The 27,205-nt window shown below is 37.1% G+C and overlaps 1 long non-coding RNA gene across 1 annotated transcript; it reads right to left on the reverse strand.

Moving 5' to 3' along the window:
* Positions 1–267: 267 nt before the first annotated feature.
* On the reverse strand, positions 268–23,210 carry LOC137235619 (uncharacterized). Its single transcript, XR_010948004.1, has 3 exons — positions 22,702–23,210; positions 798–917; positions 268–743 (listed from the first exon to the last, which is right to left on the reverse strand). It is a non-coding gene; the product is annotated as an uncharacterized lncRNA (long non-coding RNA).
* Positions 23,211–27,205: the final 3,995 nt, after the last annotated feature.

The raw sequence follows: 27,205 nt of genomic DNA on the forward strand, positions 1-27,205 counted from the left end.
TTTCAATTCTTTACGTCGTAATTAGACGAAAAAAAATATATGGCAAGCAAAAGTTTGCTTTCCTATTTTGGAAACCGCTTGAATGAAAGTTTTCAAAATCCGTGGTTTTATTTGTTACTTGAAAATGAAACAATTCAAATAAATATTTTTATAAAGTTTAATATCGAAATAACTTGAATTTGGGAAATGTTTTAAAGGTGTACACTTTTACTTTTTCTTTTATGTTCATAGGTACTATCCCTCAATAAACCCAAAATATAGTCAAGGTTCGATTCGAGCTCAAGGCCAGAACAATAATTTTTTTCTAATGATAATTATTGTTATTTTTTAATTTTTCTAAATTTGAAAAATTGTATGTTGTTTTTGGAAAAGTTAGTAGAAAATTTTTCAGACAACCTGCCATAGCTGCGCAGATAGATCCATTTCGAAGGGTGCTAAGCCTTCATCATCGGTACGCTTTAGGCATGCTGCGCTAACCATTTAGCTATACAGCGGTCTCCCATCATGTTTTCATTATATTGGCCTTGATAACGTTGTTCGAAGAAGAGCCTAAAAGCTCTGCTTTACTTATTGGTAAATTTAAATCGTTAATAAAATCACTATAATCTTTAGTAGTGATGTAACGATGTGTTGGTTGTTCTGGTGTTGATAAAAACTCCTTATCGGCATTGATTTTGATGAGCCACTTCTCTGCTATAATTTTTTCGGTGGCTCTGGTATTGGTCGTGTCAGATCGTGTGCGACTGGAGCAGAAGAAGATTCAAGATCAGGATATTCGATAGGTTTTGCATTCTTACCTCTACGTCTTTTACTCGGATTCACAATGCAAAAGTAGCAGTATTTAAATTTTTCTTTTGGTTCTCGCCAGATTCTTGGTGTTGCAAATTTCATAGATCTTTTCTCACCTCGATACCAACCTAAAATGTAAAATGAGAAATCAATGTGTCTACTTTATTTAATTTACTATTTAAATGAAATTTGTTTGCCTTCCAAACATATTTTACAATAACTACAAGCAATATGTGGAGCCCATGTCTTGTCTTGATTCCAAACAGGACAGCCAAATTATGCTTCGTAGGCTTCACAGAGGATGGGAGATGTATTTAAATCATATCTTATATCTCGAACTTTAGAAAAACTGCCCACATATATAACAAAAAGCATCTGCTTCATCTTTACACTTCCGCGACGACATTTTAGGTAATTCTAAATTTGTACGAAACACCTGATCATTGTTAAGTTATCACTCTAGCGCCTCGAGTATTGTTACTATAACTATTAAGAAAGCAAACTTTATACCGAAAAAAGGTATTTTCTTTTCGTTTTTGCTTATAGTGAAACAGAAAATCATGAGATAAGCTTTAGGACAAAGAACAAAAAAGTCGTGAAATCATTACGTCAACATGGGAAGTTGTAGTGGTTGAAATGTCTTACTTTACAGATATATTTAATGCCTGATGTAATCAACCCAAATATATATCCAGGTTGCATAAACACATTTTCTTTATAACATTCTTGTTATCCCCAATGAAATAAGCCTTTTATAAGGTCTGCTTTTTCTGGTGGGTACAAACATACGTATACAATTTTTCAAGGATGAGAATATTTTGGGTGCGTCTAGCTAGCACATTTCCAACGATTCTCGATTCGCTGAACTTAGTCGCTTATAGGCAATAACAAACGATACCTGGCCAATGGCAAAACACTTACAAAAAATTTAAAGATCGTTAACTTCTAAGTTTAGGTATCTAGCTATTTTCTAAGTTTAGGTATCTAGCATACCGGTATGTTATTTAAAATGTGATAGCAAAATTCTAACAACTGATACGAATTTCGATACGATACTTTTGACATCCTTTTCCAATACTTTACACTCTATACTTTTTGGCATCGAATATTTCGACCGCATTGTTGCATTTCGACAAATGGTTGCGGCAGAATTTTCATATAATTTATACAGAAAAAGCAGGTCCCGTATCGTGTTACACGATCACGTATCAAAAAACCAATTTCTTTCAAACGATAAATTTAAATCAGTACTATTTGTAAAAATTCCAATATATCATGGATATTAAGAGTATTAGGAGCCTATATTTCACTTACATATGTATGTATTTCCTTCATAAGATTTGCTATATCAAAGCTATTGTGATTTAAAAAATTCATATCCATGTTGGTCGCTTTGTAGTGGAGAAGGGGTTTAAGTATCATGTTGGAATCTCCTCTGCGGAGGGGTCCCAACAGGAGACGAACTAAGAGGAAAGCTGCATATGTCCTAAAGCGTCGATGGCGTGTTCAGAAGAACGCATCACTTGTCGCTGCAGGAGATGTGAGGATTGCCGCACCAACAACACCCAAGCCAAGGTGTTGAGGTACCCGCGCCGATGGCTGTGTGGTCAGCGGGAGTATATTGAAAGGCTGATATCGAACGGTCCCCTCCGATGCCCGGGCAAGGTCCGTTGTATAAGTGCCTAACCCCCGGTATGCTGGCTCAGCCGAGGGCTGACTAACCATTCCATGCAAACTCGTGGGAACTGTATGCCCAAAGTAAATAAAAATTATAAAAAGGAGGAGGAGAAAGGGAGCGTTCTGGGAACGCTCTCTGAAGACGATCTTCTGGCGACGCCAACAAACTCCTGGTGGAGCTCAACCTGGCGGAGCTGGGTGAGGATGGGTCGCCAATCCGCGGAAGGATCAATGATCAGGGTGGCTCAAACTGCAGCATTCAAAAGTCGCCTCGGATAACCTGCTGGTCCTCCTCAGGGAGGAGGACATTGATGGTTGCTTAGTGCAGTAACCATGGGTCTTGCGGTCACAGTTGATGGGCCTAAAGACCCGAAACAATAACCTTTTTTACACACATAGAGAAGGTAAACCGAGGGCTTGTATCCTCGTTAGGAATACTATTGATGCTTTCTTTGTACCTAATTTCAGTAGTTACGACGTTGCTGTGGTCAAGGTCGAGTCAAGAAGCGGCCGAAGCATGACGGTCGCCTCGGCTTATATGGCCCACGATCGGCCCGCTCCTCCAGAGGAGGTGGCGCAAATGGTAGCACAAACAGCCAAGAAGGAGACGGTCGTGATGGGTTGCGACGCCAACGCAAGGCACGCGGTTTGGTGGATCAGCGAGATAAACGAACGGGGTGAGTCTCTGTTTGAATTTATATTAGCTAACAACCTTTACGTATGTAACAAGGGCAGCTCTCCCACCTTTAGGTTTCCGAGTACGGCGAACTACCCGGTGTGGGAGGAAGTCCTTGATATAACACTAACATCTGACTCCCGGGATCTTACGGTTAGAAAGTGGGAGGTGTCGAAAAAACTTTCCTTGTCGTATCACCGGTTGATCCTTTTCAACATAGACGGGAAAAAAGTAATAAGTCAGCCGCACCTAAACCCTAAACGGACGTGCTGGAGCCTATTTGACAAGATAATCAGTGATAGGCTCCATAGAAGTACGACGCCTTTTCAATCTACAGACAGTCTTGACGACCGAGTCCGGTCTCTGGAGAAAAGTTTTCAGGTGGTCTTTAAAGTCGCCTGTCCAACTTGGAGGAGCAAAAAGACCTTCCCACCGTGGTGGGACAAAAATCTCAGCGACCTGAGGTCAAAGCTGAGGAAGGTCTTCAACGACTGTCACTTAAGGAACGATTTCCAGGGGTATAGGACGGCTCTGAGGGAATATAAGGAAGCCATATGGACAGCAAAATCAAGCTCCTGGCGAGAACACTGCGAGTCCACGAAGGACTCAGCCAGGCTTGGAAAGATTCTTGCCAAGAGTCACTCAAACAAGGCATTTGTTAAGCGCGCCGATGGAACATGGGCAGGATCGGCGGCTAAGACTCTAAATATACTTCTAGATGCTAACTTCCCTGACGTATCGGGGGAGGTAGTACGCGATACAGAGACGGCACATCAGGAAGTACCCGTTGACCTCATATACAACCTTTTAGCGGAGAAGAAAATTGCATGGGCAATAGATAGCTTCTCTCCATATAAATCACCGGGCGTGGATGGTATTCTACCTATTATGCTTCAGAAGACTCTGAAATCTTTGGTTAAGGAACTAAAGGAGATCTTCGAGGCATGCATTCGTTTCAATCACATTCCGGTCTCGTGGATGAAAACAAGGGTGGTTTTCATGCCTTGGGCACAGGGATGTGGCCTTAGGTTAAATCCCGACAAGACGGACCTGCTTCTCTTCACGAGGAATTACAAGCCACCTGCCTTCAGACTACTATTCTTAAACGGCCAGCAACTAACCCTGTCATCGAGTACCAAGTATCTGGGATGTCTTTGGATGTACGAGGCGATGGTGCCACCAGTGCTTACCTATGGTTCCATAGTCTGGTGTGAAGCTCTAAGTAAGAGCTACAATCTCACCAGCCTGCAAAAAGTCCCGCGCACTGCGTGCTTTGGTGCCATAGGGGCCGGGCGCAATTGCCCCACAGCTGCTTTAGACCCCAATTTTGCATCTGCTTCCGATCGACTTGCATATACTTTGTACATCGTCACAAACCGCACTGAGACTCAGACTACCTGAGTGTTGGAAGGATACTCAGCAAGGGCATAGTAGTATTCTAAAGAAACTTCCGGATGGTACATTTGGTACCGAGACAGATTACTACCCTCGCAAACTGAAGTTTGAGTATAGTTGTAATACCGCCATTCCAAACAGGAACGAGTGGAAGAGAAACCCGGGGAAAAGGGTCGACGACATCCAAATCTACACTGACGGCTCCAATATGGAATCGGGAGTGGGGGCTGGAGTCTTCTCTGAGTCCCTAGATTTGTCTGAATAATTCAGACTCCCATCGCACTGCAGCGTGTTTCAAGCAGAAATCCCCACGATTTGGCAAGTCTGCAAATCACTAGAGGGCTTGAATGTAGCTGGTAAAGTTTGCATCCTGTCGGATAGCCAAGCAGCGATAAAAGCGGTTTCCTCGCCACACATTAACTCAAAATTAGTGTGGGCTTGTAAGCGACTCATATCCCAGTTATCCACCAATCTAGAACTACGCGTTATCTGGGTCCCGGGTCATAGGGGGATAGAGGGTAACGAGAAGGCCGACGAGCAAGCACGTAGGGGCTCATTGGAGAGGAACGAGGAATTAACCAGTGTCGAAGTAGCAGTAGCCAAGGGGAATATCTAAAGCTGGTACTTGAAGAAAGCACAAATAAAGTGGAATAACATCACCACCTGTGCAATATCAAAATCCATTTGTCCAAACTATGATGGAAAGAGGACGAGAAGCCTTCTGAACAGGTTCCTTGGAACCCCGTTTCAAGACGACCTCAGAGGGTTATCTGTGATAGCAATCCCGAATATTCTTAATTTTATCAACAACTCTGGCTGGTTGTAATAAATTGACCGTAACATTCCGTAGGTTTTTAGACGAGTTACATGGCATCAAAACGGCTTTAAATAGCTACTTCGGCGATCAGGGTCGCAGCCGTTTCACCTACCTACCTTCCTACGGATAGTTTAACATGATACGGGTCCAGTTACCCTCATAATTAATGTTGCTAATGATCATTCCTGTGCCGGACTTTTATAGAATACTGCCCCAGGGCTTCGCTTTGGTAGATGGGTTAAAATTATAATTCTTTCTAAATCTGGCCTTATTATAAAAAGTGTTTTACATATTCAAAAAGATATTAAGAATTCATTTCAAAGTTTATTATTGATCCTAACGTTTATCTTGTCAGTTCAGTATCGATATTTTGAGCATCGAGCCTTCTGATTCGATATTTTTGGATACCCAATACTTGTAGTCACTCTACTTTCGATATCGTGTCCTTAACTATCGGCTTGCCAAAATTTTACCTCGATTAGTGCTGGGAGGCGTGGAACTTTTTATTCAGAATTTTTAATTGTATTTGAAATATGGTCGAAGTTTAAACTATTTTTATCATTGAGACTTGAATATCGGTCGCTAGATTCCTAGTTTCCTAAATGTTGTCTCATACTTAAGCTTTAGCTTAAAGGAAAGCTACTTAAAAATCGATTGCAAGAGTCCCTACTTTGTTTGTAAAATATTCGGAGAAAGTTACCTTTTAAAAAGGTAGTAAGCAGTTTTTTTGAAAAGTACAAAAACAATAACTGCTTGAGAAACCTCAGAAATGAATAACCTCTAAAGTCTAGTTTTTAGTCCCTTCTGTGACTTATTCGCCCTTATCGCGAGTTTTATTCTCATCCGAAAATATTTACAGCTCTGTTTCACCCTATCGCAGAGGTTGGCGAAACAATTTTTCGTGTTCGAAAAAGATTTCGCCTTATTGGAAACTCTTTGCTCGGGCGAAATGAACAGCGGGGAAACCCAAATTTATATTTTTTACTTATATTTTAGAGGCGAACGAGAGAAAAACAAAATGTAAGTACTTTTTGTTTTGAAATTTGATATTCTTATAATTATTTACATATATGTACTTTTATTATTAGTAGTAACTCGGAAATGATGCTTGACAAGATGACGGGGAAAAAGTGCCGGACTTCTGGAAGCAGCTTACTTTATGTTTAAATAGCCTTGGTATACCTGTTAAGAGTGAAGCTGAGTGGAAAAAAGTTAAATTCCTCAATTGCTAAGTATGTAAATTCTATTTTTTATGACAACGTATCTTTCTAGGTATGGAACGACCAAAAAAGATATGTACGAAAGAAGGCGTCCAAAAATGTAATTTATGTGAAGGGAATAGGAGGCAGGTCCAACATCCCACAATTCCTGATATTTCGAACTTTGCATAAAAATCGTGTGCAGTTTGACGTTGCTCTTCTAAAGTCGGCCAAGTTATCCATTTTGCACAAAGCAAAGGTGCCAAAATGTTCACCACCTCTGAAAGTACTTCACTGAAACAAGATTGGCTAAGACCCACCTTATGGTCCTTCCCGACACCTTTTTAATGTCCTCCCTCTGCGAAAAAAACGAAGAGATGCGCTCAGCTTTACAATTCGTGGAACTCCAAATTTTTGTTTCAATGGTGGCTAATTCACAATAGAGCATCAGCTGTTTCCGTGTCAACTTTTGTTCGCCCGAAATTGCCGATAGCGTAAAAAGTTTACCTGAACAAAAAAAGTGAAGGCGAATACTTTTCCGTGTGAACTTCGCGATAAGGGTGATTGCCTTTGTGTTTAGCGGATTTCATATCGAGTAATATTGATTGTATCAGAGTGAAGATTGTAAATTGAGTTTCGACGATTTTGTTACCGGTAGAACTAATATCAGACTGATATTTAAAAGCACAAATTTAGTCTCAGCCGTTATGAAATGAAAAGTACAATTGCCGCCTGGTTATAGATGCTTGTGGAATGAGAAAAGAGGATTGCTGGAAAAAACGTTTATTGCAATAATTAGTACTCATTCTTTTTTCAAAAATGATGTCCTCTAATCCCGTGAGAAAATGGAATTAAGGGTACCTCGTACCATACGTACGATTTCAAATAAATTAAAAGCTAAATACAAGGAACTTACAAAGCTTTCATTAGTAGAAGTTAATGTTGCATATGATTTTTGGAAATCTGCCTGATTTGGGCATAAATAAAATGCTGGAGAAGCCTCTTGAAAATAAAAAGGCAATAAATGAGCAACGTATATATAAATAACCAAAAGTGGCGCAAATCACGCGGGGCTTAACGTTGTTCTACTTAATTCTACCTCTGCTAAGCTGCGTTACTTCTTTCCTTAAAAGAAACAATTTCCTTTTTATTTCCCGCAATAATCTCTGAGCAATGTAATCCTCATTTAATTTCATTTGTACGACGTATATACTATATACACATACATATATATAATATGTACTATAAATAAATATTGTAATAGCAAATTTCAATGGCGGCCAAGACGTTGATGGCTTTCTTGGAACTGGTGCTGATAACGACTGGATGCCGTGCCGGTGGACAGGGACAAGTTTAATACAACCAAGTTGGATAAGAAAATCAAATTTCTTTCAATACCATTTCATCGTGCATGCGAATACGACAGTGAAGAAATTATTCGTAAATGACAGTTATAAAACGAAATAGTTAAGCGTTCAACCTAGAAATTTGCATGCAAAAATCTTGATTCCAAATCGACGTATCTGCGATATATATTTAAATATGTAGGTATATTTGTGCGTATCTATCGCTATTGTAATGCCAATTTAAAACAATTCTTCTCATTGGCTAACAAGAATGCCACAAGGATCAACGACATTCGCACAGCTGCTCATTTACCTTGCACGTTGGATCCATTACCACGAACAAATAGAGGCCATTTGGTTTTTGCCATTGACTAAAGGCATAACATAAAGGGTCCTGCAAAGGGTTGGAAATATTTTTGGTATTTGATCTGTAATCATCTTTACTCACGGTATGGAGAAATCCAGAATGTAAGCATAATGTTTGGAAGAAGTATTCTCTATGAGGGACTAAAGATTGTGAGTATGGGTTAAGCAAAGAACAATAGAACAAGTAAGGAAGGTTAAGTTCGGGTGTAACCGAACATTACATACTCAGTTGAGAGCTATGGTGGCAACATAAGGGAAAATAACCATGTAGGAAAATGAACCGAGGGTAACCCTGGAATGTGTTTGTATGACATGTCTATCAAATGAAAGGCACTAAAGAGTATTTTATGAGGGAGTGGGCCATAGTTCTATAGGTGGACGCCATTTAGGGATATAGCCATAAAGGTGGATCAGGGTTGACTCTAGAATATGTTTGTACGATATGGGTATCAAATGAAATATGTTAATAAGTGTTTTAAAAGGGAGTGGGCCTTAGCTCTATGGGTGGACGCCTTTTCGGGATATCGCCATAAACGTGAACCAGGGGTGACTCTAGAATGCGTTTGTACAATATGGGTATCAAATGAAAGGTGTTAATGAGTATTTTAAAAGGGCGTGGGCCTTAGTTCTATAGGTGGACGCCTTTTCGAGATATCGCCATAAAGGTGGACCAGGGGTGACTCTAGAATTCGTTTGTACGATATGGGTTTCAAATGAAAGGTGTTAATGAATATTTTAAAAGAGCGTGGGCCTTAGTTCTATAGGTGGACGCCTTTTCGAGATATCGCCATAAAGGTGGACCAGGGGTGACTCTAGAATTTGTTTGTACGATATGGGTATCAAATGAAAGGTGTTAATGAGTATTTTAAAAGGGAGTGGGCCTTAGTTCCATAGGTGGATGCCTTTTCGAGATATCGCCATAAAGGTGGGCGAGGGGTGACTCTAGAATTTTTTGTACGATATGGGTATCAAATGAAAGGTGTTAATGAGTATTTTAAAAGGGAGTGGGCCTTAGTTCTATATGTGGACGCCTTTTCGAGATATCGCCATAAACGTGGACCAGGGGTGACTCTAGAATGTGTTTGTACGATATGGCTATCAAATTAAAGGTATTAATGAGGGTTTTAAAAGGGAGTGGCCCTTAGTTGTATATGTGAAGGCGTTTTCGAGATATCGACCAAAATGTGGACCAGGGTGATCCAGAACTTCATCTGTCGGGTACCGCTAATTTATTTATATATGTAATACCACGAACAGTATTCCTTCCAAGATACCAAGGGCTTTTGATTTCGCCCTGCAAAACTTTTTCATTTTCTTCTACTTAATATGGTAGGTGTCACACACATTTTACCAAGTTTTTTTCTAAAGTTAAATTTTGCGTCAATAGACCAATACAATTACCATGTTTCATCCCTTTTTTCGTATTTGGTATATAATTATGGCATTTTTTTAATATTTTCGTAATTTTCGATATCGAAAAAGTGGGCGTGGTCATCGTCGGATTTCGGCCATTTTTTACACCACTACAAAGTGAGTTCAGGTAAGTACGTGAACTGAGTTTAGTAAAGATATATCGATTTTTGCTCAAGTTATCGTGTTAAAGGCCGAGCGTAAGGACAGACGGACGACTGTGTATAAAAACTGGGCGCAGCTTCAACCGATTTCGCCCTTTTTCACAGGAACAGTTATCGTCCTAGAATCTAAGCCTCTACCAAATTTCACAAGGATTGGTAAATTTTTGTTCGACTTATGGTATTAAAAGTATCCTAGACAAATTAAATGAAAAAGGGCGGAGCCACACCCATTTTGAAAATTTCTTTTATTTTTGTATTTTGTTGCACCATATCATTACTGGAGTTGAATGCTGATATAATTTACTTATATACTGTAAAGATATTAACTTTTCTTTTAAAATTTGAATTAAAAAAAAATTTTTTTAAAAAGTGGGCGTGGTCGTTCTCCGATTTTGCTAATTTTTAGTAAGCAGACATATAGTAATAAGAGTAACATTCCTGCCAAATTTCATCATGATATCCTCAACGACTGCCAAATAACAGCTTGCAAAACTTCTAAATTACCTTCTTTTAAAAGTGGGCGGTGCCACGCCAAATGTCCAAAATTTTACCATTTTTCTATTCTGCGTCATAAGTTGAACTAACTTACCAAGTTTCATCGCTTAATCCATATTGAATGAATATAATGAATTATCGCACTTTTTCGATTTTTCGAAATTTTCGATATCGAAAAAGTGGGCGTGGTTATTGTCCGATATCGTTCATTTTAAATAGCGATCTGAGATGAGTGCCCAGGAACCTACATACCAAATTTCATCAAGATACCTCAAAATTTACTCAAGTTATCGTGTTAACGGACAGACGGACGGACGGACGGACGGACATGGCTCAGGCTCAATCGAATTTTTTTTCGATACTGATGATTTTGATATGTGGAAGTCTATATCTATCTCGATTCCTTTATACTTGTACAACCAACTGTTATCCAATCAAAGTTAATATACTCTGTGAGCTCTGCTCAACTGAGTATAAAAAGAGGGGTGAAGAGAGAAAATATGAGAAGATAAAACCGAAACTGAACCGTGTTATCGAAAAATTAATGGTTTCTTATAGAATATGGGCGTATTATCCATTTCTTTCCACGAGTTATTTGCTCATTTTTCAATTGTTATCGGTATGTTATCACCATGCTATGGACGAGGTATGGACGATTTATCGATTTGATATCGATATTTTATCAATATATAGATATTTTATATAATGATATCGATAACAAACGTTGAGGTTAAGTTGTCGATTTTCTATCTATTATTTGTAGAAAAGTTACCGAATTGCTCTCGAAAAAAAAAACGATTTGCTATCGAAAAGTTGTAGATTTGTTAAAAAAGTGTTTTCTGTTTTTTATCGACGATAGTTAATGAAGTTATTGGTTTGTTATCGAAGTATTAGAAATTTGCATTTGAAAATGATATGTTTTCGTTTTTTGCCGGCGAGATAACGATTTTTTTTAAGAAATATCGATTTTTTTTTGTCGAAATCTTATTGATTTGTTATTGAAAAAATATTGATTTGTTATCCAAAAGTTATTGATTTGTTATCAAAGTTTTGATGGTTCGTTATCGACAGTAACAGTTATCGACGATTTATCGGATTGTTATACATTTGTTATCGTTATGTTGTCGACGATTCATCGATTTTTTTTAACCAAGTGTTATATGTTTGTTATCGGTATTAAACGTGAACGGGAATTACGTGAAATCTTTTCGCTTGTTTTCAGTTTCAGATAGCCATTAGATACCTCATGCGACTTTAGACTTTTGAGTTTGCCGGGGCATTCTCACTTCTGGATTCCCTGTATATTTTTGGGCGCTCAAGCGTATGTAACTTATTGGACTACTTATGTATTGAAATCGGCAGTCATACTACCAAAAATTACTGTTTACCTCCGGCAGTGCCAGAAGTTCGTATGTAAGGCGCAGGTGATAACCGTCCCAAAATTTGTGCGTCAGGAGGAGCTGTTTGGCGCACATTATATTGGGTTTGAGGTTTATCGGTAAGACTCACAGCAACATTGAGCGATTTGTTAAAATACGCAAAGAACTTTACAACTACGTGTCCGTATATTCGTGTTCTGATACGGGATGTAAAATCCTCTCTCAGCAAATAAAAAATTGTGCACATCATAAGTCACTTATTTCACATATCCCTACCTTTCAGTAGACATCTGCTCACGTAGGTTGCTGCAAGCAATAAGTGCAACAGTCGGGAACTGCTAACTTCTTTATCTTCTCAGGGGCAACCGAGGTTACAGCTTTAACTATCTCAAGAAAATATGAGGAGTGTCGCGGTGAACTGCCTTTAGCTTATCAGCCGATTCGAATTTTCTGGGTATACTATTACTATTCCCCTCACCTTTCTACCCTGCAGCTTTTGAGAAAGAATGGTTTTTCCAATCTAAAATATTTGCTCTGCTTTGCGAATCTATCGTTGTGGGTGTAGTTGTTGCTGTTGGACCGATGAAGACACTCCCCGGGGGGGGGGGGGGGGGGGGGGAGTGTTATCGATGTTAATGGTCCTTTGCTGGATGTAGATCCGGAACGTTTCGGTAACAAGCCCCATTAAGGTGCATGTCCGACCATCTTGGGAACAATTTAATATGACCCCACCCCCTAGTTCCATGAGGAATGCTAAAGAAACAGGTTTCGTTACGGGTAGGTGAAGTTGACAAATGAGTTGGATAAACTTTAAATTGTACTGGCGACCCCTTGAAGGCTGCACTACACAGTGCTTTGAACCACTGAGTATTTGAGTCACCTCTTACGACAGACATACTAACCGCGTGTATATTTTAAGCCTCCTTACCCGCTGAGGTTAGTCTAAGATTATAAACCTGATGGAAATTTCAGCGATTCGAGTGTTGTCAATGCGGCTAGCTCGCCGCGCGGTTCTAGGAATGGTATCTTTGCCCACTAAAAGTGAGCGCACATTAGTAGAAAATTTGATGTGTCACATGCAAGTTGTAAACGAAGCCGTTTTGTAAATTATTAAAACAATAAAACAACGCATTCATACAATGAGTTCTCTCCTTTTGATGACCACTGAATTAGTCTAACTAAAACAAATCAGTTGAAAGTCAAGCAAAACTAATCACGTGCTCCGTGTGAAACACCCTTTATATTAATTCAGTTACCTACACACTCTCAGCCGGTAACATCAGAAATGCTTCAAAGCAGCTTAATTTGATTTTAACAATTGTCCTGAGCAGTCGGTGGTAACCAAGCTCGAAGTGAAATCTGAAAAAACAATGCAGAACAGAACAAGTACAAAAATAATGAAACCACTTGGTTGACATTGAGTCAACAGCCAATCACAACATCAGATCTCACTGGCTTCTTGCCCATTTAATTATTCAACTCCTCCACATAAAAGCGACGCAATCAAAGTCAAATAATCATAAAACGCAAATGAAGATAAACAAAAAGAAGAGCGGATTGAAAAAAAAAAAAACGTAAACAACAAATTGAGTACACAAATGAAAGCAAGAATATGCTGTAAGAAAAAAAAATATAGCAAGGATAATCTTATCAGTGGCGTCAGGACATAAAATTAAAACGCAACAGCAACCATACGCGTCATACGTTTACTAAGGATAAAGCAAAAAAACAAAAAAAAAACAACAAACGCGTATTTACCGTCCTTCACCTCATATTCCCAGAATTATACTCAAGCTAGGCACCTTATGCGATGACGTGCATGAGGACGCGTATTTCAATTGTTTATGCTGGATGCGCATACGTCGTTCCCCTCCCAACGCTTCTTTGGTCCAACAATATAAATTGAATTTGACGTGTGGCTCTGCGTAAATTAAACAGCATAGAATGATGGCTTAATGAAAGCTTTTGTGTAGAGACAAACGAAGAATTGCAGGATTTTGCACTCCGTTTCGTGTTTTGGCTTTTGGAAGCACTTGCTTTGCTAAGTCCTATGAGTTCGAGTTGCCCAACGCTCAGGCATTTTATTTAGATTATTTTATCGTTTAATCTTTTTTATTTCTTAAAATGGTTTGGAATTTCATTTACTCATTCTTTGCATTTGCGAATGTTTCTTTTTATTAAGCTCTCCATCTTCGGTGTTGATTCCGAGTATTAGGTTACGCAGTTTTGTTATTTGCCAATTGTTGGGGTTTCTTCATCTCGTCCGTTTTTGATAATGATTTTCTTTTAAGTAAGAATTTATTTAGTGGAATAATTAAGATATTACTAGGCCAATTTATCTCTTTGCATAGAACAAATGTCATTTGCTTAAATAAATAGTACATGTTTGAACTAGTATATGGTACTTTACTTATTCAATTGTCTAAGTAAGTAAGCGATTCTTCAGGGACTTGGATCGCATGTAATTCATGAAAGTTTCTGCAAATGTCATATTTGATGCTATATAAAATTCCAAACAGAGGTGTGAAGATTTTTTTGTATATCGAAAACATTCAGATTTCCAGATTTCCTAATAGGGAATTTAGATACATATACACTCAAAAGAATAAACAATCTAAAACGCTGGAAACAAGACTGAAACCAAGACCATTCGTTGACGGAAGTTGGTTAAGTGCGTTTTTTCATAAGTCATGGTCTTGTTTTGAGAACACATTTTACAAGTCCATCGCAGTTTGGTATTGATTTGTAAACCTTGCTTCTTATTTAAAAAATTTAGTTCTCATTTCAGAAATGCTATGTAAATGCGAAAACAAGTTTTATTATTAACATTTTTTTTTTTGGAATTAGTGGGATATATTTCTCATGTCGAAAAATTGTTCCACTTTCATAACATATGTAAGTATTAGATATTCGGAATTTATTTTATCAAACTGTGATTTTTGTCGGCTCAAGGTCCAATGAAATAAAACACTTTTTTTATTATTTCTCAATATATTTCAATCTAATTCGGGGATCGTCTTCAGGGGCTATAACAATAACAAACAAATATTTGGGAAATAATTAAAAAAGTGTTTTATTTCATTGGACCTTGAGCCGGCAAAAATCACATTTGATAAAATCAACGTGAAAAGGTCGCTACAATCATATTTTATTCTCAATTTATTTAAAACATTTCTTATACCTACTTACTTAACTTAAGGTTAGTGTTTTTCGCTGAGTGTATTTTGAAACCTTTTTGAAATATGCAAAAATTATTTTGATTTTGGAAAGTTTAAAGTTCAACTCTTCTATTTCGATAATGGTTGATCAAACACTAAAATTTATTGTTAATATATAATATTCATATATCTGCCTTCATCGGACAAATATGTAAGTGTATCCGTATTCCCATGGAAAACAAAGAAATATGCTTAAATTTAAAATGTCTAACAAAGTATATTTCATCTGTCAATTGTCAATTTGTTAAGTTTGCATTAAATACAAATCAACAATCATTAAATGCTTGGAGAATAATCGAAATGTGTAATAACAGGAATACAAATTTAGATATTTGAATATTTACAATAATACAACACACCTCCTAGTATGTATGTATACCTTATAAGTCGAATTTTGTATGCTTAACCCGCCGATAGATTGTGGCGTCTGGCCAGACGAGAAGGCTTTATTTTCGTGAATAACTTTGCTGCTACCCACCCGATCATGAAAAGCTTTAGTGGCTTTTTAAGTTCAGAGGCGGTCTTTTAAAAATTCCGAAATCGATATTTTTTCTTTTTATTTTATCTGTTTTCTTGTACCAAAGTTGATTATGTCACATTTTAGCGTTGTCGTCTGGCCAAATGAACATATTTTTAAGCCTAAAAAACCTCATAGATCGAATACATTTCAAAATTTATCAATAAAAATTCAACTTCATCACAGTGTGCGACTAGTTTTCTTTAAAATTTAAATAAAAACTCAAATATTTGTGGATAAAGTTCAAAGTGTAAAATTTCGTCTGGCCAGACGACAACGCTAAGATGTGTTGAATTTATTCACCGCTAATCGGAGGGTTAAGCAAGAGTACTAAGTACATGTGCACTTTCAATGCTTTTGGGAGCAAAGTCAAATATATGCACGATACGCCTCATTATGAAACGCTGGCTGATAATATTCCAATTGCTCTTGCTCCTGCTGCAACTAAGATGAGACAATTGTTGACAATTTGACATGCTGCTGCACCTAAGCAGCTGCCCCGTGCCAGGCAGCCCATCAAACGTCTGTAAATTGACAAAATCAAATTCAATTCACTGGAATTTGTTGTGCAGCAAGAAAATTTAATGTACCAAGCAAGGAGTTGTTGTTCATATGTGGGGTATTGTGAATTGATGCAGGGATTTGTTATACATATTTACCTATTTACGTGTCTGTATGTAAAACATGAGTGACTATATTCTGACAAATATCACTTGTTGTCAGTCCTGCTTTTGTGTAGCTATCAACGCATACACTGGTAAAAAAGGAGTTATACAAAATCCTCGACGGAGCTGAACACGACTTCAGTAACAGATTTTCAAAAATCAATATTTCGGAATTTCGAACACTCAGGGCCGATTTTTTCATGTATAGTCAAGTTAGAGCCTAACCAGTGGATAGCAATCCCTGAGATAGCTTCACATACAAAATTTTTATTTTCACCAACACAGAGTAGCTGACCCCAGCTAACTTTTGTTTACAATTTTGTCTTGCACTTAACTGACAGTCGATGCTACAGATAGTTGCTTATCTGACTGTTTGAAACTTGGCACAGATGAGGAAATTGAGAATTTCGATAGCTTATAGACTAACTGAAGAGGAGAGAGAAAACATATCCAAGATAGACATGCCCGCATCGAGCGCGATCCACTATGATCGAAAAAATACTATGATCGAGGAACAGGTGCCCAAGAGTTACTGTGTGCATGTGCGCCGACTCTCCTGCTTTGGGAACAACCCTTCGGGGAATTTCGCGGTTGCTATGGCTCCCTCATTTGCGAGCAAAGGAGATATTGCCAAAGGAAACCTTGGTTTGGGGCTCGTTTTAAATTTTCTTCCATTGGAGGACAGTTGAAAAAGTTGTCACATCCCTTAATTTTGATACAGGGTTAAAGGCGGATGGCAAAAGGAGCGAGAGGGCATTTTTCCTGGTCTATTGTGGAAAAGGTTGGCCACAACTCTTAGTTGCGGGTTGAAGTTTGTGGAGATTAAAGGAGTGCAACGAAAAAAGAAGATGGACAACGATTTGCAACTAGCTACCCGCACCCGAGCGGGTAGATGTTTAGGTACCATCGACGTTCACCAAGTTTTATTGCTTCGTTTACCTCGAATCAATCACGTGGTAACAATATGTTTGTCTGGTAACTTATACAAAATAATTATAACCCTATGTTTTAGAGTACCGTCGGGCTAGTCCAACATTGACAGGTATCCCCCTTAAACTCTACAACACATATATATGTAACTTAACAACTGAAAAAAACTTTTCCAAGTGGAGAGGTGGGAGACTTTAAAACTTCATAAGAAGTGTATTTCGGGATAACCTAAGTATTTCACAAAAAAAGCTGCCGGGGAAGGATTAAAGAGTACTAAACGTTTCTTGTTAGCCTTTGAGCAATATAAGTCGAACATTCTGATATGGTATCTGTGTCAGAGGCACCTTCGCTGGTGGATCTTAATGGGATCTTAAATGGATCTTAATGGGATGCCCTAGTCGGATTAAATAGCCTTTGTCTTGCAGACGGTCTCTATTGGGAGCATCACATTTTATGCCGATCTCTTCGCCGTCGTTACTGAGTCTTCAGTGACACATATATATATATATATATATATATATATATACATCTCAGTTTATAATCACTTTAGGCAGTTGATGAAGGTCGAGTGTCATAACGTGAATTCTCTATTATTTTCTCACAGTGTAGTATCACTTAATACATATACATATTTTTTAAACATATTGTAACAAATTTGCATACCAATATAGTAAATGGTTTGTCTTGACATTTGAGCTAAGACAGTTTGCCTTTGATGCAACAAATATGATGATTGCACCAAATATTCGGAGAAATGTTGTTATTGTCTTGTTGTTGCTATTGTTGTGCGCAAGGCGAACTGAGCGTACTGGTTGTTGATTGTCTCATTGGTGCATCTCACTTCTAAGTACGTAGCTCGTCAACTGCTTAATATCATTTGAGCTTAGGTTGCATGTTGCAAGTTGAGTAATACGTTGTTGCATGCATCATTTCATGGGCACGTTAAAAGTAATACTCAAATTTATATACATATTAGTGTTTTGGGTATTTGTGGCTAATTTAAATTGAATTTGATGAAGTCTAATTATAGAGAATGTCAACGCATCCTTTGACCTTAGGATGAATAACAAATAACCGATTTTATTTTATCGAACATTTTTTTTAGAGATTTTTTAATATAATTATTAATATTTTTCCCTTTTTTGACAACCAGTTTCTTTAACGTGCGCGCCACAAAACTTTTAATTGCTTTATTAATTAAAGCGAGTTACTGTAATACAAAGCTACTACAATATAAAAATACATAAATTAATATTTGACTAATTTGCAACTTCTTGTTTTCGGGTCTCAAAGGACATACACAAACTGTGGTTTATTTTACAATCAAAACATGTTTTTCGTGCTAAAAAAAAGTAGGAAATGGTCTGCGTACTTTGCTGCAACAGCGAAATGACCAACTAGGAAAAAAATTAAGTATGCGAATTAAAATTTTCAAGCGTTTTTGGTTTAAGAGCTCACGATTTCTTGCATTCCTCTTCGAGAAAAATTTGTTGCAAGCATCGGCTTCTCGAGATAGCTTTTCCGTATTCAATTTAGTCGCTGCTTTGGCAGTATTATATAGAGCTTGGGATTTCTTCTAGAAGCTTGGGAGAAGCTTATCTCAGATTTTTAAAGTCTGGAAATTCTAGCTTGTGTTTGAGAGGAAACCGCAAGATCTACCTATAATACTGGCAACGAAGCGACTTAATTGAATGTCGAAAAGTTTGGTAGATTAAAGAGTATTGCGAGCTTTGAGAAACTCATGAGAAACCAATTCTCTATTTTTCAAGTATCGATATATTCCCTTAAGTGTGAGAAGAAATCGTAATCTCTATTTGGTTAAAAATTGTAACACATTTCGATTTAATTTTCCCTTACCTAATTGGCACTTAACCGTCTATGTGATTTTAGCAGAGTCCTACTAAGCCGACCTGAGTTTCCTGGTCCTTACAAAGGGAAGTTCGGTCAGCATCTTTTTGTTTTTTAACACAGCGAGGTGTTTCTTTTGCTTCTACTGGCAGATTTCCGATCGGTTTACCTACATAGAGTTTCATAAAATTACTCTTTAAACCTCCTTCGTGTTATACGTGGTAATCGCCACTCGCCAGCGCTCAAAGATCCATACATATCGAGTGATGACTTTTTCTCCATAGAAGGACCCTAAAACTTTAAGTAATGGAAAGCATTTAAGCTATTTGGGTTCAAAATTTCCTTTTTGCTCATGTAACGAAAAAAAAATATATTTTCCAAAGATATAACTGTGTTTTTGGGATGTGGGGAGTCCCTTGCCAGATAAAAACCCAGGACTCTACGGCGTTAGATCTTTAAACTAACAAACGTTGTGGTATTCGATGCGTTCTGGGACAAGTATATGCAACTGTTGTGGTCAATAAACTGGTTTTCAACAAGGCTAAGATATTCGCATTAAAAAATATCTGTGAGGACATCGAATACATTCAGGGAATGAAAAAGAAAGAGACACTCGGTGAGTTCACGTAGTAGAAACTGATTTAGGCGGTTCTGGATACACTTCTTCCATAGGAAAATGATTTGGAAAGCAATTTCGAATACGAAAATTTTAAGTGTAATTGTAAGAGACTGGCCAAAAGTTTGACAGGGTCTTTTTAAAATTAAGAAGTATCGAGACAGATAGTGAGAAGCAATCATGTTGCAATTGATTACCCTTTGTGGAACCTACTCATACTCTATTAGCGAAATAATTGACCTATCAAAAACTTTAAGCAAACAACATCCGGAACCTCAACTACAACCAAAAACTATGCAGGCAATAGGACTTGATGAACATATACCGGTCAGAAATAAACGATTGCAGTTTCATTTCAATGATATAAACAAGATGAGCAACTTAAGATTGCGGAGACCATTTGCTGCTGTATAGAAACTACGGCTGCAGACCTGTGATGTGTACTTTGAGAACATTGTTTGGGCTTTATACATGGTTTGGTTCGGGATAATTTAATTTGTGTATAAAGATTGTTTCTTGTTGATTATTTCAGAATTATTTCGAGACTATCTCGGATAAATTTTTGTACCAATTTCAATAATTTCAGGACTATTTCGGTAAAATTTCCGGAGTTTTCTGAAATCTTGTAGACATCATTTAATATTTTTTTGTGAACAATTCTATTTCGGGATCCTCTCCATGTTTCGAGACATTTTTGAAATAGTTTCAAGACTGTTTTAGACTCTATACGAGACTATTACAGGATAATTTTTCGGAAATCGGGATTATTTCAAGACGGTTTCGGTTTCAGTACGAGACTATTTCAGAATCAATTCGGATTATTTTTGCTATAATTTCACGAATATAGGCCCACTACCAGATTTCGAGATTTTTACATCATTTGAATACTGTTTCGGATTTGTTTCAAGACTTTTTTATTGCAATCAATAATTTAATTTTTGGAAGTATTTTACGTATAATTTCACAACAATTTCGTTATCGTTTCCATATTACGGGTTATTTTAAGTATAATTTGAAGACTGTTACAGGACAGATTGTTAAAATTATTTTCGTCATAATTTGAGGACTATTTCCGTATCATTTCGGTATATTTTTGGGACATTTTCAAGACTATTTTGGTTTCTATTAGCGAATATTCCTGGATCATTTAAGAACTATTTTCGGTATAATTTTTGGATAATTTCAGGATTTCGGAATTTTTTGTGATAGTTTCAGGAAGGTTTTGGGTTCTATTAGGGAACAATTGGAAACTATTTTCGGGATAATTTCGACTGTTTAACGATCATTTCAAGATCATTCCGAGATTGCATTGGCTTAGCTTTGGGAGTAATTTCCGCACTACTTGGGGATCATTATAGCACTATTTCAAGATCATTTTGGTATTTTTTTCAGAATAATTCAGGGGTAATTCGATAAGTGGGCTCCAAAACACCGAATGCTTTTGAAGTTTAATAATTAAGGGAAATACGTTAATAGACATAATGATGAAATTCTAAAACCAAAGCGATTATTGAATTGTTGAATACAGACCCACTACCAGCACGATTTTTAGTGGTGCACAGATTGCAAATTCACAACCTCTTAAAGAGTTACACGCAAATAGTAAAAAAGAAGCTTCGCAAAAGATGTGCTCATCATCATCATCATTAATTGGATAGATTTTTGCAGTTTCGTAACAAGTCACACCAGCTATCCCTGTTTCGCGATAACTGACATCAATTTGGAGCACCAAGGTAGGGCAAGTCTTCCTCAACCTGCCTCTCCCAACTCAGTGGACGTGTCCTCTCGCCTCTGCTTCCAAACTGCGTTGTCGACTGAAATACATTCTTGGCCGGAGAATCTTCGTCCATTCGCATAACATAACATAACCAGCGCACAATAGTCATATCTGCATAAATCTGATACAGCTTATCTTCGACATCACATTGAGGACAATTAATCTTCCTGAGGACTTATCTTTTGAACACTCCAAGTGCTATCTCATTTTCTCTCATAATTCCGAGCCATACATCTGCACAGGTATGATGAGAGAGGCCTTTACATTTCAGTTGCATGCTCAGTCCAAAGTAACACTTATTCGCTAGAGTTATTCTCCGTCTGATTGTTCGGAAAGGTTTGGTTTGCGAATATTCTCAAAATCTTCCATTATGTATTATTTTGAAGGAAAAAAAAATCGTATTTCTCAAATAAAAGAACCTGGCTTTAGAAGGTTTTAGAATGTTGTCTACTAAAAAAATAACAGAACTTCTTTGAAATACTTTGGAACATATTTTCTTCTGGTCCGAAATAAAAGATGGTCTGTCTGCCAATCTGCAAAGCCTCGAACACTCCAGTAATGTTCCTTGTAAAAATAACAAATTAGTTAAATAACTAACAGCTTCACACATCGCCACTTCGCAAGAAACAAGTGGTAAATAAAATAAGGAACAAATTAAAATAAAGCAGATCAACCACTTTTTTGCATAATTTCGGCATAAATTAGTTAGACGGGTCTAAGGTTGCTCATAATTTTTGTTTTTGGCATTTTTATAAACTTCAACGCACATTTTGAATAAACAAAACAGCGAAGAATAACAGAATTAATTCATTAAAATGAAATTTGTTGGTCATTTTTTATAACTTCTTTGTAAGCTTATTGGATTTCGCTAAAAAATGCATAAATAACTAACACAAAAAAAAAAAAAAAGAAAAAAAAATAAGTTGATGATAAATTTTTTAATGGCGTGTAATGTTTTATTGGTTAATGAACTTACGGTAAATTAATGCATAACCAGTTATGATAAAGTTTTTGGTCAGCGTAGGGTAGTTTTCTCGCAGCTTACACACACACATACTCGTATACAAAGCGTAAGAAATATTCGCAATCTTAGGCGTTGAATGATCCTGAATGAGCTTAAGAGATCAATAACCATAGAGTTATCTGTTTAAAATATTTCTAATATTTTTTCACTTAGCTGTTCTAAGTAAGAGCCCCTTTCCCATTTTTTGAACATCTGTATTTGTATAAATTAAACAGATATTTAGAGAGTACAAATATTCTAGAAAATGTATATGTAGGTGAAAATTTAACAAGAGGGCAATGTTTATAAAATGAACATTAGGGACCAGAAAGAATGAAAGAGGATATTCTCCACATTGACATTTATTTCGTAGAGCTTGTACAGCTCATCAATCAGTTATCTTCTATTACTTACTTATTCGCTCTGCCAACTGGCACCAAATGGTTAAACCAAGGGAGATTAAGTCCCTTTCCACCTGGTCCTTCCAAACAAAGTGGGGGCCACCCTCTTCCTCTGCTTCCATGTTTCGATAAAAATATTTTCTTAACCGGAACGCCATCTTTCATTTAGTTAGCGTAGGTGCTGCGTTTTAACGCTAAGTGATATATTCCTATGTAGATTCCATGCACACCGTCTTTTCACGAGGTGGCGGTTGCTGTGTTCGTTTTACATAATCTTGCTAAGCCTTAACCGCTCACCGCTATCTAAGTAAATTCTGAAACAAGCAGGCTCTTCGGTGCGAATGTGACAATGGAGTACTTTCGCTCGTATTTAACTTTTATAATATGTCACAATCTAAGATATAATTGATTGCAGGAGAAAGTCCGTATTATTTCTTCTTCTTTTATCGATAGAAAGATTCCTCGTAGGTTTTAGAAAACTTTATCGATGTTGATGGTCCTTTTCTGCATATTAATGCGTTACGTTCCGGAAAAACCAAAATTAAAGGATGAAACTGACCTTTGCATGAACCCCCGCCATACAAGCATATCGCGAACTTACGAGCGAGTGCCCTTTGTCTTCCGGGAAATGCATATCAGCACCATTACACCGAACGCTATAAGTACCCAGATAAATTGTGAACTTAAAGAAAAGCCCTCCCAACCTTTTACTACGTTCTGCTGAACGAGCTTTTCTGATAGAAATTTTACTTGGAAGGAATTCTGTTGAAACTCAAACTAGAGGATATTGGAGACAATTTAGACAATTAGTGGACGTGCCGACTAGCCGGAGTGAGATCCTCTATAAAAACAGCAACAATAGCAATGATTCCCAATTAAATTTTCAAATTGAAATGGCTCTCTGTATCGAAGCTATTTCACAAATATATCAAGTCCTTCACTGTTTTTGATTTGTACGTTACAATTGATTCCATTTACTTCTATTTATCCCAGCCATAATAATGCTATCTGACTATCGATAGAGCTTCTTATATCAGGTTCTGGAGCTGGCAATATCTTTCCAAGCATTCCGTAAAAAGTATAATAAGACAGTGAATCGTTTCTTCTTCCCGAGCTGCTTAAAAGGGTCTTGTGTAAATTGTACCGTTACTGGAAGTTTTCAAAAAATACACACTTTCAAGAAAATACTTTATTTATCACAAAAGCGCAGTGAAATTTATCTTTTCAGCACGTTTGTAGCGGTAAATGAACATAATTATGACGTTCTCATGTTTGTATCTACGTATATTTTGCATTCCTTGCAGATTATTTCGTCTCAAGTCAAAGCAGTTAGCTGTTTTTTATCTCACATTCCATCTTAACGCACCACTTTGATTTCAGTCGTGAAACAACATAACTTTCCGGCCGGTGATTTCAACGTCCATTTGATTGTGTAAGCATTTATGGGGAATTTACTCTCGATTGGTACGTCAATGGTGTAAGTTTGGCGTTGATCGGCAACAGTTGGACACGGCGTGAATTTGCATGCTTTCCTATCTATGGTGATCAATGCTAAGTTTAGGGTAGGACTTTTGGCCCAATATAAACCAGCTTCTAATGTTTCTGCACCGAAATGTGGTGTAAAATCAAACGACATTGTGGCTGGACGTCGACGATGTATATTACATGCCAAATGTTCTACTGCTTCTGGGCAAGGATTAATGCGTACCTCGTGTATAGTGCAAACATCAGCTTCACCACATGATTTAAAATGCACCACCTCGGCAAGGGTAAGCGTGAGGGCTCCAAGTAAAATGATAGTTTTTAACCTTCATGTGCTCGGGATATAAAACTTACGTACACGGTCGGAAGTCTACATTTGTAGCAAGCATGTAACTGCATGTAAAACCACGATAATGTTTAGATAAAAATACTTGTATGGTGATTATTTGACATGTACGTGTGTACTAACGTTTTTATTTAAAAATATTGAATTCAGGTAATAATTTTAAGCCAAACAATGTATTAGTTTTCAGGAACTGAACAGCATTTTCGCAAAGTATATGTTTCGGGATGACCATCGCACACTACTTTTAACACCAACTACAGATTTTGCGTGTACTTTTACGATTTCCCATTTTCACAGTGTTGACAACAGGGATATGCTGGTTGTTTATCGCTGGAAATATCAGGTAAGTTGGATAAATCACCTTTAGAAGTGGCAGCAAGGGATCCATTTAGTGCCATTTCGATAGCTTTACGTGTTTGGATGTGTCCCACAAACCGCGGAACTTTAGAGAGTTGTTCCATTGCTGGCATAAAAAGCTGCTTGGCCGAGCTCCGCAAGAACTTTCATCGCGCGTCTGTACGAAGGTCCTATGGATTATTTTCCGAGTAAATGATGAATGGTGCAAGTGCACTTATACATATCCAGGAAGTTATAAAACATGGCCAAAGGCCAACGCAAAGTTTTGCGTTTCCTTGAATATGCAGAAATCATTTTATCCATTCCGTCGAAATCTCCTTTGTTTGTATTGTAATCAAGGATATATTGTGGCTTATTTTTCTTTTCAACTACAATTGAATATGTCAAAGGTGTACTGGCAAGTATTATGGGTGCTCTGCCTCTTTTTGGGACGTAAGATACCAAAGAAAACCTTCCATCGAGAAACCCGAAAATGTTAGGCTCTTCTGCTCGATTACGGTGAACCTTCATTTCATTTGGTACAAAAGTCTTATTTTTGCGAACAGTACATAGAAGAGCAAGACCTTTGGACGTTAAATACTTGCCCAAGTATAGCGATATGAAAAAATTGTCACAAATTATAGTCCTTCCTGTGTTCTCCCAATGGCATACAAACCTTTGCACAACAGCTTCTTGAGTTCTTTCCCATATATATTTCACTTTTGAGTGGATAGAACGATTTATATAATATTTTGCATACATTTTATATAGTGACTACAAATGTAGACTACCGGCTGCAAGATGATGTTTTTTCAAGTAGTGGCTGGGGGTCAGGTAAATAATAGTTCCAGTAATATTATACTCTTAATCGACTCAGAATTGATAATTAGGAAGCTACTGAAAACCTCGGGCATTGTTGTTTCGGAACTTTTTGTTTTATTTGACTTTTTTCCCCAAATTGCTACAAATGTAGAATACCGGGCACATGAAGGTTAAAAACGTCATTAGCTATACATTTTATTGTATCTGGAAGCTATGTGCTAACTTTTACCGACAGCTAAGCTCTACAAAATGTTGTACAAAACTGAAGAAAATTTGGTTCTTGGGACTGCAACGAAAAAATATCATTTTTGTTTTGAGTGCAGTAATTTACAGCAGTGACCAGAAAACAAGCAGCGGAAATTTAAAAAAAAATTTTATAAATTAAACTCTTTATATGATCGCGGGTTCGAGTGGAGTTCAAGGCTTAACAATAATTATTTTATCATTATTATTGTTATGATAAATTTTTCTAATTGAAAAAATTATTAAATTAGAATAGAAGAAAAAAAATTTAGAAAATTGCCGAACCCGCGATCTTACAAATCAGTAGGCCGATATAACAACAAAAATTGTTAAACTCTCTATGTTTCACTTGCAATATTTTCAGAGAAAACGTCTATGATTTTGTAATTGAAACTATATAAACCCGTATCATGTCTTACGATTAGTATTGAAGGCAATTTTTTAAATCTCAGTAGCTCTGAAATGGTTAATCAGATTAGGGAAATAGGCGAAATGAAGACTACCAGGACTTAGATTCATAACCCTTTATAATTTTAACTTTTGACAGCTTCTGTTTTATCGTTTGAGTGAAATCGCATTTCGATACGTGATCGTATTTCACGATACGGGCACAATCTCGAAAATCTTTTCGAAACAATTCGAAAATTCTTGAAAATATCGGAAAAGAGTTGCAAATAAATTTTTGTTTGACCAGAAGTGATAAGGCTATAAAAGTGCATACTCAAACGAATTATGAGAGCCCCAAATAAAAAGTTCGAAATTCTCTTAAAATTTTCTCGAGTTTTGAAATTTTGCTGAAAACGTTTTTGAGATTGCTTTGCATAATTTCAGTTACAAATAGACGTTTTTTCTTAAAATATCGAAAATAAAAACCAAGAGTTTACTTCTCGAAATTTTATAAAAATTAACACTGCCATTTCCAGTTAACCACTGTATAGCTTTATTCATTTGTATATAAAGGGTGTGTTATTTCGAATCGATTCGGAATTCATTTGTGCATGTTCACAATGGTTTTGCCATCCATCTGATGTGGCGCTTTCTAGATTCTTCAGTGGGAGTTTAAGCTATAGGTAAAGTTGACTAGAACTTAACACTTCCCCCCTGACCGTATGCGTAAAATTTTACTGTTCATCTCAGCTTAAGCGGCCAAATTCGCAAGGTTAAATAAGCTCTTGCCAAATTTAATTGGGCCCTATAATCTTAATTGAGCAAAATCGGTAATTGAATTTCCAACGGCTTATTTTATGGATAACAAGTATGGATGGCTAACTTCGGGTGTAACCGAACA

The sequence above is a fragment of the Eurosta solidaginis genome, unplaced genomic scaffold, assembly GCF_040869045.1.
Source record: "Eurosta solidaginis isolate ZX-2024a unplaced genomic scaffold, ASM4086904v1 ctg00000120.1, whole genome shotgun sequence".
NCBI classification, from domain to species: Eukaryota; Metazoa; Arthropoda; class Insecta; order Diptera; family Tephritidae; genus Eurosta; species Eurosta solidaginis.